A 16,277-nucleotide genomic window follows, 5' to 3' on the forward strand; every position below is an offset into this window, starting at 1 on the left:
TTAGTGGGAGCATGATCGTGATCCTGGTATTATATGTAGATGACATATTACTCATTGGAAACGATATCCCTACCCTGCAACAAGTAAAGTCTTGGTTGGGGAAATGCTTTTCTATGAAGGACCTAGGTGAAGCAGCCTATAAATTAGGAATCAGAATCTATAGAGATAGATCACAAAATGCTTGGCCTAAGTCAGAGTACATAGACAAAGTGCTGAGACGCTTTAATATGAATGGTTCCAATGGTTATGTGTTTTGCTTAAATGGTGGCGCTGTGAGCTAGAAAAGTTCAAAGCAAGATACGGTTGCTGACTCTACAACCGAAGCCGAGTATATTGTTGCCTCAAGTGCAGCAAAGGAAGTTGTTTGGATCAAAAGTTCCTTAGTGAACTTGGCATAGTTCCTGGCATTGTGGATCCCATTGGTCTCTATTATGATAACAATGGTGCTATCGCACAAGCTAAGGAGCCTAGATCTCACCAACGATCCAAACACATACTTAGGCGTTATCACCTCATTCGAGAGATAATAGATAGAGGAGATGTGAAAATATGTAGAGTACCTACACTTGACAATATTGCTGACCCACTGACAAAGCCTCTTGCGCAGCAGAAGCATGGTGGCCATACTAGATCAATGGGCATTAGGGGTATGCCTGATTGGCTCTAGTGCTAGTGGGAGATTGTTAGTGTAAGCCCTAGAGGCCAATACTTTTGGTACTTGTATCGAATTATTTATTAATAATTAAAAGGCTTTTTCTTTATTATGTTTGATTAATAAAGTCCCTAGAATAGCTAGTCCGTTTAATGTATCAAGTATGACTTAATCATGAGATCACATTAAACATAAGGACACTATTCTTAAAGTATCTGTAGTCGAGCTTTATTGTGAAGTGGGATAACATTAAAGCATTAAGACTATTATGTTTGTAGACTGATGATCACATCTCATGGATCATGGATAAAGAGTTATCAAGTCTTAAACATAAGTATGAATATTAAGAGTAATATTTATACCGGATTGACCCGCTATGAGAATACTATATAGAAAGTTATGCAAAGTGTTATAAGTTATTCTCATGGTGTATACCACTCTTCGACCTGAAACCACTGTGGACCCTAGATGTAGAGTCGAGTGCTTTATTGTTGATCCAACGTTGTCCGTAACTGGATAACCATAAAGACAGTTGATGGGTACTCCACGAAGCATGCTGAGGGACATGAGTGACCTAGATGGAATTTGCCCATCCTGCGTAATAGGATAAATGTCTATGGGCCCAATATTGAACTAGACAAGGATGACACGGTCTATACATTGTGTTCAATATAGACATAAGGGCAAAGGGGTAATTATACACATAATTATTATCACAGAAGGTTTTCTTAGATCACATGACATTTTCGTGTCTTGGGTAGCAGTGATGTGTTGCTAGATACCGCTCACTATTTATTATGTTAAATGCGTGATTTAATATAATTGCCAACGTCGCGAAAACCTACAGGGTCACACACAAAGGACGGATTGATGAGAAATAGAGTAACTAAGGAACACCGTAAGGTACGGTGCACTTAAATGGAATACGAAATATGGTAAGGTACCACACGCTTAAGTGATTTTGGGCATATTATAAGATATGGGCCAAAATACACTTAAGTGGGCTTTTTAGCTTGAAGCCCACACAAGTGGTTCTATAAATAGAACCCTTGGGTAGAAGCATTGTAACTCAGACTCAAGTGAAGACTTGGAATTTCATTTCCCTCTCTCTCTCTCACTCAAAGCCTTCATTCGTATCAGCTAGCACTGAGATTGAAGGAATCCGTTCGTGTGGACTGAGTAGAGACGTTGTCATCGTACAACGTTCGTGATCGCCACAAGAGGTAACGATTCTATCACTGATCATGCCCATTCGTAAGGATCATTAAAGGAGAAAATTTTAAATTCCGCTGCACCTTGGATGGCAATTCTCCTTCAGTTACGGTATTTGATCGCACTAAAGGTTGGTATAGTGTTGCCGAGTCCATGGATCACAATGAATGCATGCCGATGGGACAGTACATAGTCGAACTAGATAGAGGTTGGTGCAACTGTGGAAAGTTCCAAGCCTTTCGTACCCCCTGCTCCCATGTAATTGCGGCATGCTCAAAGGTTCGAAGAGATCCATCCTACTTGTTGTCTGAAGTTTACAAAGTCGTCAGTCTTTCAAATGTTTATAAAGTTAGTTTTTCCATAGTGGAAAAAGAGAATTATTGGCCAGAATATCAAGGGGACATCGTCTGGCACAACGAAGTTATGCGAAGGAAGAAAAAAGTTCGCCCAAACAGCACCCGGATTCGAACCGAAATGGATACGGCGAACAAAATGGTTAGACTATGTAGTTCATGCCGTCAGCCAAGTCACAATCGTAATAACTGTCCTAGTGTTGGAACGAGTACAACCAGATAAATTGACATGTACCTCTATTGCAATATATGAAAAACTAAATTTTTTTCATATTAGAAAATTGACATGTACCTCTATTGGTTTAAATTGACATGCACCTCTATTGCAATATAAGAAAATTGACATGTACCTCTATTGCAATATACGAAAGTACCATTACATAAACAGTAACACAAATAATTATAACAAATACAGTACAAGAACTATGCGATTACAACCATCAAAACAATTTTGAACATGTAATGCATCATCCTACGAGCGTCTTGGTCGATCTTAATATCCACTCATTCGCGCACTTCTCTGTTTTGGTTAAACGTGGACACAAGCCATTGTATTCTTCTAATCCTTTCACCCTCTCCAATTTCTCCCTCTAACCAACTGTACAATGTCCGATTAAGACGTTCAAACGTATCTGTGTTCCAAAGTCGAATCTGGTACCTGAGTCGCAACGACGGAAAATATTACATCAGCATTTCGTTTCTGAATGTATGCAGACATTGTTAAAACAGAGAAACTTGAAGGTGATGGTGGTTGAACTAGAGAAATTATGGTATTAAGAGATGAATTTGAGTGAAAAATATTGCATCCAAGGCGTGGTATTTATGGAGGGTGAACATCAAATGTATGCGTCAAGGGAACTGACGCCCACATGACATCACATGCAGGCGCTAGAGGGATTGGCGCCCACACCATGAATTACACTTAGGCGCCAGGAGCATTGGTGCCTCCTCATGAGGGTCAATGCATGCGCCAATAGCATTGGCACCTCCTCATGAGGAGCCCAATGTATGCACCAATGCTATTGGCGTCTCCTCTTCATCCTTAGGGGGGTGCGCCAATTCATCTGACGCATCCTCTTGTAAAACTGGTTATTTTGGTATTTTTTTGAATTATTGATTATTTTCGAAAAAAAATTAAAAAAACTGATTATTTAAAAAAATATATCTCAAATTGATCATGATTTGATTAGAGGAAGCAAATCTAATTAAATCAATCTCATAAAAATAGCTACAAGCTGATTTAAGTTTCTCCAATCTGATTAAATCTTCAAATCTGATAACACTCCCAACTAAGTTTGAACTACAAACACCCAGAACAAGTAATCTAACTCTCTTGGCCATAAAAAATTTCAGTACATATAAGAAAACTATTTATTTTTTATACTTTTCTTTTGCAAGGGCATGAGTGACTTTTAATAAAAATAGATAAATCTTCCTACTTTCTTTTGAAATTGTGAAGAAAGAGTTTTTTGTGTAGGGCTCCTCAAATAATGTGTAGCTCTCAATAATGTACTAGTTTTCAAAATAGAGTTCTTTATAATACTTTGACATGTAATTGGAGATCATCATAAGTCTGAAACTACAAAAGCATGTCTAAATTTCAGTATATTCTATGTACAACCTACTCGGTTCATTAGTGCTTTAAAAGGTAGAACTGCCACAAGCAATTCTTAGTTTATCAAGCAGTGATTCATGTGGATGCATGCCAGCAGCTTTCATCTGATACACAAACTTAACAGCTTCAATGTACAAACCATTTTGTATATAACCCATAAGCATGGCATTCCAACTATCGACATTTCTTTCATTTCGGGTTGTTTCAAACACCAGTTTTGCATCTCTTAGTAACCCACTTCTTCCATACATGGCTACCAAACTACACTGCACATAGTTATCTGAGTCAAATCCCAATTTGATGGTATCAGCATGAACCTGTTCACCGTAGCTTCCATGATTCCGCATCCTTCCACATGCCTTGAGAACACTGGAAAATGTAAAACTGTCCTTCTTTATCACTTCCCATCTCCTTGAAATCACCAAGAGCCTCAGAGAAATGCATTTCTTTACAACCACTGACAATTTTAGCAGTCCAAGTCAACGTGTTATGCCGCGACACTTTATTAAAAACAACGTTTGCATCTTCCGAACACTTAAATCTCCCATAAAATCTGATTAAAGAGCTACTTATAAGCACATGGTCACAAGCACCCAACTTTAATAAAGATCCATGGACTTGCATTCCTAGAGGGACATTCACAGTGTAGGCACAAGCTGTGAGAAGACAAGACCAAATCCATGGAGGAAAATGAAACCCCATCACACCCAATTGACATAACATGCCGAGAAAAACATCCGTAGCATTCTCATACTCAGAATTTTCATAATAGGCAACAAACAAAATTGCCCAAGAATGAAAATCCCTCACAAGCATTGAGTCAAACACATGGCGTGCATTGTCCAACAAACCGCACGAAACAAACATGATGAGAATCCGATTGATCAAAGGCAATGGAGGTTCGATGCCACTCCTTGTTATGTGAGTATGCAACTCAATTGCAGTTTCTGGGTTACCAGAAAGAGTGCATTCTTTGACCAAAGAGGTGTACATGTCGACGGGTATAGGAAAGTGAAGGGCGTCCATCAAAGGCAAGATGTGTGAAGTTGAAGCACATTTTCTTCTCTTGTTGTTCTTTTCCTTTTTGTTAGTCGGAGGAGTGAGAGGTTGTGAAGAAGGGTGACGAGGGGAGTTATGAAGGAGAGAGAGGTTTTTGTGTTCGGGGTTGCGGAGGGGTAATCGAAGGTGAAGTTGGTGGTTGGAAGAAGGAGCGATGATTGAAGTTCTGTCTGCATTACGGTGGGTGGGTGCTGTTGGCGGCGGTGGAACAGCGATGGCTTCCATTTCTCATCGACTGGACAGACAGCCTACAACGAATTACACAAAATGTTTTCTTCTGTCATCGCCGTGTTTTCTTTTTTTCCTTTTCTTTCTGGTAAGTGGTAATTGTCTTTGTCTAGTGTCCACTACTCTTCTTATTCGACCTATAGGATTATAGAATAGGATGGAAAAACAAAACTCAAAGTTAGTAACATTTTGGATATATATTTCTAAACATACTTTGTTTCAAGTCAAAATGTTATAATTAAATGGAGATTCATCTATGAAATATTTTAAAACATATTTCATATATCTCTTTTAGGGTCCATTTTAAATATTTATTGATACGGAGATACACTTTCTTTTAGAGTTTACGAAGATGCATCTCTATAATTTATCAAAATAATGCATGTTAAGTTAGTTTTATGATTATTCAAATAAAAATGATGATTTATAATTTATAAATGTTAAGCCCTATGTTATATGATACTCCATCCATTGATTTTTAAATGTCACTTTCTTGATATATTTTTGTTTATTTTTAATTGTCATTAGTAAAGTTCAAGGTAGTATTAATTGCATTTTTGTCAAAATTACCTCTATGTAATATATGTAATAAATGTAATAAATGTTTAAGGGTATTATAGGTAATAGGAGAATTATTCTTTGAAAAGTAACAATATTGATTAACTTTCTTGGTATGTGTAAAAAGTCAATAAATGACACTTAAAAAGGAATGGAGGAAGTAAGTATTAAACCATACATCTGATATGCAAAAAATGACATATATAAATCTGAAGTCAAAATAAGTCATGATGACATACAAAATAAAGTCGAAATAAGTAAAAATAAAAACAACAAGATATTAATCCAAACTACAAATACTATAAACTATTGTGTATGTCGGACTAGAGCTCATCGGTCTCCTCTGCCCCCAGTCCTCCGGCGCTATCTCCGGTATATCAGTGTCTCTCGTGCATCTGTCATAATGGCATCTAAGACTTTCATCACCTCATAATCATTAGGAAAGATATCTCTATCATGTATATCTGCGCAATCTCCACATTACAACGACATATAGGCAACACATCATGAGCATGATCTAACCTAGCATTCTCCCCCTCTAGTATCTTCTAATGAGTTGGCATCGGTGGATCTCCTAGAGCAGCCTGCACCATGTATGAATGTGATCATGTGACACCTTGAAAAACCACATGATGTACTCGTCTACATAGCTCAAGTCGCTCTCAGCTATGATACTTTGTGCCTCATGTGGTACCAGATGACTAAGATCATCGTCAAATATGGTATACACATCTCTACATGTCAGAGCGGGAGGAGCGGAGATAGCAGAGTGTTTGGGAATAATCTGAGTGTAGCTTAATTGCTGCGTGACACGTTCAGGCAGATGATGAAATGTTAGACGTGAGTTGCAAGCCAACCATCCATAGTATAACACTATGTCGTCAAATTGTCGCGTCTTGCGGTGATTGATGTAACACCCCAATTTTTTTAATTTTTTTATTTTGAATTATTTGTGATTCATGATAATTTTCGGTGTTTTATTTAATTCTTAGATGTTGGTGCGATTTAAAATAAACTATTTGAATATGTGTTGTTGGAGTGTGGTAGAAATAGTAGGGTGCGATGAGACGATAGAGTAGGTTAGAAAATGATTATAATAATTAGAATTTTATTTATTATTATTGATAAAATAAGAAATTGGAGAGAATAAGAGTTAGAGTCAATTGTGGAATTTGAGGAGAGTTTGTGGTAAGAAGAGGAAAGCTAGAGTTAAATTGAGCAAAAATAATAATTAACCAAAAGTAAAGAGATTACTATATAATTCAAAAGTTGAGAGAGAAGCTAGGTTTTGGGAGATTTTGTCAATACATGAGATTGGAGCAAAAGAGGCAAAGAGGGAGAGCAAAAGCTTGAGATTGAAGAAGAATATCAATCTCAAGCTTAATTATTATTTTTATTGAAGATCAGGTAAGGGTGAGAACTTGTTCCAATAGTAAAGGGTATGGTAGAATAGTAGAATGGAGGAACTCTCAACCTCCTTAGGGTTGGATGTTTCGATTCATAACTTTGAATTTCGATGTTATGATGGTTGTTATATGATGATTATATGATGAATTTTGTGTCCCTTATGTGCGTGTATTTTTTATGTTTTGATGATTGAACATATATCCACCATTGTTGCAATTTCGAAGGTTTTAGACATAATCTTAAAACGGTGATTAGATAATCTAATTGTGCTAAAATTGTAAATTAACTTAAGATAATTAGATTATTGCATGAGTTGTACTTTTCTGAGCATTTAACTTTTTACGGAATCAAAATTGGAGGTCCGAAAGGCCTCCAACGATGAAAAATGCAGAAAATTTTGCATTATGTCTGTCACGACCGCGTTCAGCGCGGGAGCCTCTTTTCGTGTTTTTCGGTCGAAATCGTTTTGACCATAACTTTTGATCCGTAAGTCTAAATCGAGTTCTGTTTGATGTGTTGGATATCTGAAATAGAGGACTATAACTTTGTTTCAGGAATAAAATAATTTTGGTGATTATTTCATAGACATTTTTGGGATTGAAGAATATAAAAACCGTGTTGGAAATTTTAGAAAAACAACAACTTCATAGTAACGCCTTTGTGCACGGTTTTGATCATAACTTTCAACTCGTGAATCATTTCGGGTTGGGGTTTGAAGCGTTAGAAAGCTGACTCTCAGAGATATAATATGATGGGAATATGTAAATTATTTGAGTATTATCCTTATGCATACTATGTTGGGGAAGTTTTTGTTCATAAGTCCGGTTAATGAATTATTGACATATCCCGACAATTTTGGTCATAACTTTTATTTTGTAAGTCTGATTTTAATGTCGTTTGAAGCATTAGAAAAGTAACAACCAAACCTATAGCATGGTAGTGGTTGTTGAGATGTTTGAATATTATTCACATGCCTACTATGTTAATAAATTTATTGATTTATACGTTTGGTTGATGAATCGTTGCATTGTTCTAATATCGTGGTGTGAAAATTATGTTGTTATGTCGATGATGTTAAGATGCTGATGAGTTGTTGCGATTTGTTGATAATATTCACGTGCTAACATGAATTAGTTGTTGCATGATGAATGGTATGATGCATAAATGGTAAGATGTGTGTGGGGATCCTTTTAGTGAACCTTGTTGTGTTAATGCATGTTATTTGAGAGTCATGCATCTTGGTGTATGGGATTTGGTCCAGTTTTGGTGAGCCTTGATCCTATGGTGATGGATCGGGTGCGAGTAGATAATTCCTACTATGGGGGATTAGTGAAGTGTTACTTATGGTGATGGTAGCGATTTTGGTGTGCTTCGGTTCCAAAAGGAAATCGATCATATGGTGGGGATCATGGAGTGAGATGAACTTGAGTGTTCATATTTGATACCATATGCATGTTGATTCGGTGTTAAGTATATTGCATAAGTGATGCATTTGTATTAGTTGATGTTGACGTGTTGTTGGATGAGATGTTGTTGTATATGATGTTGATGATAATTGAGATGTGGTTTTGTATGATGTTGATGATAATTGAGATGTTGTCATGTATAATGTTGATTATTATTTGGATGTGAGAATGTGATATATTGTTGTGCATGATTATGTAGATGTTGTACTTTATTCTTCATTCTATACCATTTATTATTGAAATGAATTCTCGCCCCTTTTGTTTGAATGTTGCCTTTACATGGGCGTCGTGCAGATACTCAATAGTAGCATTATTGAAGTAAGTGGAAGGTAGCTCTTGAAGTGACTTCTAATAGTTTTTCGTTTTCTTTAGTATGGTCTTACTCTAGCCACATAACATCGGGTTGAGAATGTTTGCTTTCACTTCTTATGTCATGTTTATGTTGAAGTATTATAACAGATGTAGTTGTTGAGCTGATTTATTTGAACTATTTAGTTGTTATGGAAGTTGAAGTTGAGAATAAATGGTATGAGTGAAATATGGTTTTTAATTGCTTTAATTATGATTCTACTATGATGATGCCCTAAGTGAAGGTGATCATGCGATGACATATGTTTATGTGAAATTTATAACCCGTGTTACGGAGCAGGATATGTTTGATGTGAGTGACACCTTTTGTGGTTGAAATTTTATTAAATTATGCATTAAAATTGTATGCGGGGTTTAGGTATTACAAAGTGGTATCAGAACCTGGTTGGTCCGTCCGTCCAGGTTGTTTAATTATGTTTGTTCCCTAGTATGCGACATGTGTGTGAGAATACTGTCGATGTTTCTTTTGTTTTGTTTTCCATTTGCAGGTTGGGAATGAAACAAATGGGGGAGAAGAAATTTCTTCTCTTGGATGTTCCAACTGTAGAGAGCTCAAACATCATGTTGCTACAAGCGAGAGTGCGGTGTTGGCTAGTTCGACTATTTTGAGAATGTTGTTCTTTTACTGAACCCGAAGAAAGGTTAGATTCGAGGATGGTGCCGGTTAGAAAAATGGTGTGATACTTGAGGGAAGACGGTCAGGTGTTCTATTTGTTCACTTCCTTGTGAATGGGAAGGTAACGTTTTGGCTAGAGATGAGCCAGTAGTGTGTTGAGTATGTGTTCCCTAAGGATATGTACAATTTGTATTTGGTTGGAACAAGTTGATCTTATTCTGGGAATAAATTGGTTGAATTTAAACCAAGTGTTTACCAATTATTTTGATAAGTTGGTGCAGTGTGTCGTTGATTTCAAGAGCTCAGGCGATGTCGAAGTTGTGTTGTTCCTGACACTGAAGATGTTGTGGATTCGAGATTCCTGTCTCCCGGCCAAGTTGGGATGTCTTTAGGGAAAACAATTAGGTATTGTTGATGTTGTCTTCTCGGAGAGTAGAGAGAAATATGACAGCTAGTGTTGTGCCAGTGGTGTGTGATCCCTGATGTTTTTCCTGAAAGATATTTGTGACTTGCCTTCAGACCATGAATTCGATTTCGATGAAGGTGAAGAGTTTTTCCATCAATTATGCAAGTAGAAGGATTCTTGGAAGGTAAGGCTTGTGTGTTCGCGATGTTTTTGTCCTTGTAAGTCGACAGTAAAGCTGCAATGGTTGAGTTGTCGGTTGTATGTGATTTTCCAGATGTATTTCTATAGGATATTTGTGACTTACCGCCAGAGCGTGAGGTTGAGTTTACCATTGACTTAGTACTAGGTGTCGCAGCCTGAAAAATACAGAGGTGCGAAAAAACAACCGGCGAAAGAAAAAAATGACAGAAGAGTCGCCACCGTGCGTTATTTATCCCAAAGGAGTGAAAGGAAACGCTCGAAGTAAACCTGGAGAAAGGAAAGGAAAAGACAAGGTCTCGCAACCAAATATTGGGTTCGGGAGTCGATTATGCGAAGGGAAGGTATTAGCACCCCTACGCATCCGTAGTACTCTACGGGATCCACTCTTGTTGTTCTTGTCTAAATGGTGTGTGTTTATCTAATGTACTATTTACTAAAAGAAAGGGTCAAAGAAAATGACTCGCACGGATATCGCATCCATTGCATACGTATCTCATCTGGAATGAGAATCAGAGTCTTCGTAGCTCGGCTACCTATGGGTTAAAGAGATGTGTGCTCGCTAAGACATCGCGTCTTATGCCTACGTATCTCATCGGGAATGAGAATCAGAGCAAAACGTAGTTCAGCCAACTACAGGAACAAGGGTCTCGATTGCAACTAGGGCAAGAGAAAGGGAAGGTCTCGATCGCAACGTGGGCGAGAGAAAGGATCGCAACAAGGGCGAAAGCAAACAAGGATTAGTTGTTAGTCGTTAGTCAAACTCGGCAAGACATCGCATCTTGTGCCTACGTATCTCATCTGAACATGAGAATCAGAGTTGCCATAGTTGGGCTACATAGGGATTGCCATCTGAACATGGACTTACAAAGGAGGACACCAGTTGTGTCAAAGGAGAGTGGGCAATGTGTTCACATCCTAGCAGCAGGTGTCGCAGCTCGCTGAATCGAGTCTTAGGCAGTTACCTCTTTGCAATAGAACGAACTACATGCCACAAGATCGGAGACGCTCGAAAAGGTCTAAAGATGGGGAAGCTCTGCCCTAGAGTTGTCATGCAATATGTACTTAAGTGTTAGGATTTACAAATGGGAATATCTACCTAATGTTAGTGTAACACCCCGATAATAATAAAATAATTATTTGAATTGAGTTAATAATTTAATTATTAATTTAATTAAATAATTGGAAATTTTATTATTATTATTTTTGGATTATTATTATTGGAAAATATATATATGTTGGAATAAGGAAAAGTTCTCATTTGGAAAAGCATTTCACGTGAAAACAGAACAGAGAAGCATCGTGAGAGAAAAGGGAAAAAGGGCAGAGAAGAGGAGCTGAAGAGCAAAGGTTGGAGAACGAAAGCTTGAAGCTCAAAGATTCTGCCGGATTGTTAAGGTAAGGGGGGTTTATCGTCGATTAATGGGTATTTTGGGATAATATGTCATGGGTAGTGATAAGCCGTCAATTTGACCCTAATTGGGATTTGGAATGCTGAAAATCTGTGATGAATAGGTTGAGTGAAAACCGTAATCAGATTGATAATTGTGTGTGTAATCAAACCGATAAATTGGTGATGAATGGCGACGAGTAAGTTTGAGTGGGAAGGGTCTGGAATGGGCACACGAGATCCCTGCCCAAAGAAACGCGTCTGGTGAACTGTCATGTTCGCCTAGCGAACATAACCTTCGCCTAGCGAAGGAACGCGCCTCAACCTCGCCCCAGCGAGACTGAGAGGTTTTGCTACTGTAATGTTCGCTGTGGACTCGCTGGAGCTTCGCCTAGCGAGTGAGTGCTAGCGGTGTTTTTTCACCAAAACGGAATGAGTTCGCTATTACCTTCGCCTTGAGCTCGCCTAGCGAATTAATTTACCAATTTCCTGGAGCTGTTCGCCTTGAGCTCGCCTAGCGAACCAGAGCTTCGCCACTGCCTCGCCTAGCGAGCAAGGCAGAAGAAGTGTTTATACATGTGTTGCTCAGGTGTTCATACATGTGTTGAGGAAGTGTTTTATATATGTGTTGATGAGGTGTTGATACAGGTATTGATGATGTATGATGATATGCTAAATTGTTGTGAATGTATATATTATGCATGTATTTGTGAATGGACTGTCGTATGGCTTAGAGTGTGAGCATATGTCCATTTGAGTTGTTGTTGATGCTGCATTGCTAGATGATTAGTGTGCATGGCATAGCCTGTGGGGCTGTAGCTAATTCCCATTGTGAGGAATTGGTGAGTGAATCGTTGTGAATTGTTGTTGATGTTTGCATGCTAGATGATTAGCTTGCATAGTCTAGCCTTTGGGGCTGTAGCTAATTCCCATGGTGAGGAATTAGTGAGTGAGTCATTAGATCTCAATGAGTGGGACTAGTGAGCTTAGTAGCCGTATCCGGAGGGATCGGTGAGCTTGGACTATATGTTCAAGAAGAGTTGGTACCGCATTTCATGGAGTCTCATTGCATAATGAATGCATGGCATAGCCTGTGGGGCTGTAGCTAATTCCCATTGTGAGGAATTAGTGAGTAAATCGTTGTGTTGTGTTGTTGGTGTTGAATATGGTTTGAGGATTATACATATGATATATATCATTGTTGAATATGATGTTTGGACGAATATTGCCGTTGCTGAATGCGTAGTCTGGTTAGGGTGAATTGATGTGTTATTTACTTAGCATTACATGTTGTTTTATAATGCTTATTATATTGATTGAGGAACTCACCCTTACAACTATTTTTCAGGTAACGAGAAATGAGTTGAGTAGAAGCAAATGCTTGGAGTCTAGTGTAGTCTCCCTAATGGGTCATGCTCTGATAGATGTAACATCGGGCGGGAAAACTTTGACTATTATTGTTGTTGTTGTTGAACTAAATTACATGTGATGTTACATGTGTTGCATGATTGAGTTGATCTCTATCCGCTGCGTAATTGTGCAAATACTTTATGTTTTGAGTTAAATAATGAGCATGACTAAATATTATGTTGAATGGTATGAAATAATTGTGTGACACCCTTGATTGCATATTACTCTGATTATATGTTTATTATTGTAATTAAATTTTTGGGGTATTTTAGAAGGGTGTTACATTAGTGGTATCAGAGCATAGTTGGTCGTGTCGAGTCGTAATTATTCTGTTTTCCCTGTACGGGATAGGTGTTGTGTAACCCTATCAGTACTTATTGTTTTAGTTTGTTGGGTTTTCAGAATAGAGATGGCTGGAAGAGGTAGGGATGATGCTGCAATTGCTGAGGCTCTGGGTATGCTAGCTGGAGTGCTTGGAGGAAATCCGAACGTTGCGGGAATGGGAGCTGCTCGTCAGTTGAGTGAGTTCCAGAAGAACAATCCTCCAATGTTCAAGGGAGCATACGATCCAGATGGTGCTCAGAAGTGGTTGAAGGAGATCGAGAGGATCTTCAGAGTAACTGAGTGTGCTGATAACCAGAAGGTCAGGTTCGGTACACATATGCTGTCAGAAGAAGCTGATGATTGGTGGGTTGCTACCCGCACTGAGTTGGAATCTGCTGGGAATGCTGAGATTACTTGGGCTGTGTTCAGGGAGAGATTTCTGAGGAAGTATTTTCCAGAGGATGTCCGAGGGAAGAAAGAAATAGAATTCTTGGAATTGAAACAGGGTAACAGGACTGTTACTGAGTATGCTGCGAAGTTCACCGAGCTGTCAAAGTACTATACTCCCTATAATGAGGCTGCTGGAGAATTTTCGAAGTGTGTGAAGTTTGAGAACGGGTTGCGTCCTGAGATCAAACAAGCTATTGGATATCAGAGGATCAGGGTGTTTTCTGACTTGGTTGACTGTTGCAGAATTTTTGAACAGGATTCCAAGGCTAGAGTAGAAAGCTATCAACAGAGAGTTGATAGGAAAGGCAGAAATCAGGTTGATCGTGGGAAACCGTATGCAGCTGGCAAAGGTTTTCAGAAGCAGAGTGGGATGAAGAGGCCTAGTGGGGGAGACTCTAGTGCTCCTGCTAAGTGTTATAGATGTGGTCGGGCTGGACATCGTGTTCATGAGTGTACCAGTGCTGAGATGAAGTGTTTCAAGTGTGGCAAAGGTGGTCATTTGGCTGCAGAGTGCCGGCTGAAGACTGTAACTTGTTTCAACTGTGGAGAGTTGGGTCATATCAGTCCACAGTGTCCTAAGCCGAAGAAAGAGAATCAGTCAGGAGGCAAGGTCTTTGCTTTATCGGGTTCTGAGACTTCTGCAGATGATCGTTTGATCCGAGGTATGTGTTATATTAATGGCTTTCCTCTTGTAGCTATTATTGACACCGGTGCTACTCATTCCTTTATATCTTTGGATTGTGCTGTGAAACTTAAGTTAGAGATATCTGAGATGCTTGGAAGTATGGTGATTGATACTCCTGCAAAGGGTTCAGTGACTACTACTTCAGTTTGTTTGAGTTATCCTTTGAATATTTTTGGTAGAGATTTTGGGATAGACCTAGTGTGTCTTCCACTAGTGCAGATCGATGTTATCTTGGGAATGAACTGGTTGGTGTTTAACCGAGTTTCTATTAACTGTTTTGATAAGACTGTGATTTTTCCTGAGATTGAAGAAGGAAAGAGTTTGTTTCTATCAGCGAGGCAGATGAATGAGGAAGTAGCTGATGGGGCAGAGTTGTTTATGCTGTTAGCGACTTTGGAGGCTAAAGATAAACTGGTGATTGGTGATCTAGCTGTGGTGTGTGATTTTCCTGATGTGTTTCCGGAAGAAGTGAATGAGTTACCGCCAGAGCGCGAAGTTGAGTTCTCGATTGAATTGGTACCTGGTACTAGACCGATATCGATGGCTCCGTACCGTATGTCTGCTGTTGAGTTAACTGAATTGAAGAGTCAGTTGGAAGATCTGTTGGATAAGAAATTTATTCGTCCGAGTGTGTCACCGTGGGGTGCACCAGTGTTGTTGGTTAAGAAGAAAGAAGGTACTATGAGGTTGTGTGTGGACTACAGGCAACTGAATAAAGTGACGATCAAGAATCGGTATCCTTTGCCGAGGATTGATGACTTGATGGATCAGTTGGTTGGTGCGAGTGTGTTCAGCAAGATAGATTTGAGATCTGGGTATCATCAGATACGTGTGAAAACTGAGGATATTCAGAAGACTGCTTTCAGAACGAGGTATGGACATTATGAGTATTCTGTAATGCCTTTTGGTGTGACTAATGCGCCTGGAGTATTTATGGAGTACATGAATAGGATTTTCCATCCGTACTTGGATCAGTTTGTTGTGGTGTTTATTGATGATATTTTGGTGTATTCGAAATCTGAAGAAGAGCATGCTGAGCATTTGAGAGTGGTTTTAGGGGTGCTGCGAGAAAAGCAGTTATTTGCTAAACTGTCTAAGTGTGAATTTTGGTTAGAAGAAGTTAGTTTTCTTGGTCATGTGATTTCAAGAGGTGGTGTTGCTGTTGATCCTTCTAAGATAGAAGCGGTATCTAAGTGGGAAGCTCCGAAGTCTGTTGCCGAGATTCGAAGTTTCCTTGGTTTGGCTGGTTATTATAGGAAGTTCATTGAGGGATTTTCTAAGTTGGCGTTACCGTTGACGATGTTGACTAGAAAGGGACAAGCGTTTGTTTGGGACTCAAAATGTGAGGAAGGTTTCCAAGAGTTAAAGAGAAGGTTAACTACTGCTCCTATTTTGATATTACCGAGTTCGTCAGAACCATTTGAGGTTTACTGTGATGCTTCGTTGTTGGGTTTGGGTGGTGTGTTGATGCAGAATAAGCAAGTTATAGCTTATGCTTCGAGACAGCTAAGGGTTCATGAGAGGAACTATCCGACGCACGATTTAGAATTGGCAGCTGTAGTGTTTGTTTTGAAGTTGTGGAGGCATTACTTGTATGGATCAAGATTTGAGGTTTTCAGTGACCATAAGAGTTTAAAGTATTTGTTTGATCAGAAGGAGCTGAATATGAGACAGAGGAGATGGTTAGAGTTTCTGAAGGATTATGATTTTGGGTTGAATTACCATCCGGGTAAAGCAAATGTAGTGGCTGATGCATTGAGTCGGAAATCATTACATATGTCTATGTTAATGGTTAAGGAATTGGATTTAATTGAACAGTTTAGAGATTTGAGTTTGGTGTGTGAGAGTACTCACAATAGTGTTAAATTGGGAATGTTGA

General features: G+C 38.8%; 1 pseudogene; it reads right to left on the reverse strand.

The window, feature by feature from the left end:
* Positions 1-3,858: 3,858 nt before the first annotated feature.
* Positions 3,859-5,116, reverse strand: LOC127119933 (pentatricopeptide repeat-containing protein At1g31790-like; annotated as a pseudogene).
* Between the last annotated feature and the right edge of the window lie 11,161 nt (positions 5,117-16,277).

The sequence above is a fragment of the Lathyrus oleraceus genome, chromosome 2 (assembly GCF_024323335.1).
Source record: "Lathyrus oleraceus cultivar Zhongwan6 chromosome 2, CAAS_Psat_ZW6_1.0, whole genome shotgun sequence".
NCBI lineage: Eukaryota > Viridiplantae > Streptophyta > Magnoliopsida > Fabales > Fabaceae > Lathyrus > Lathyrus oleraceus.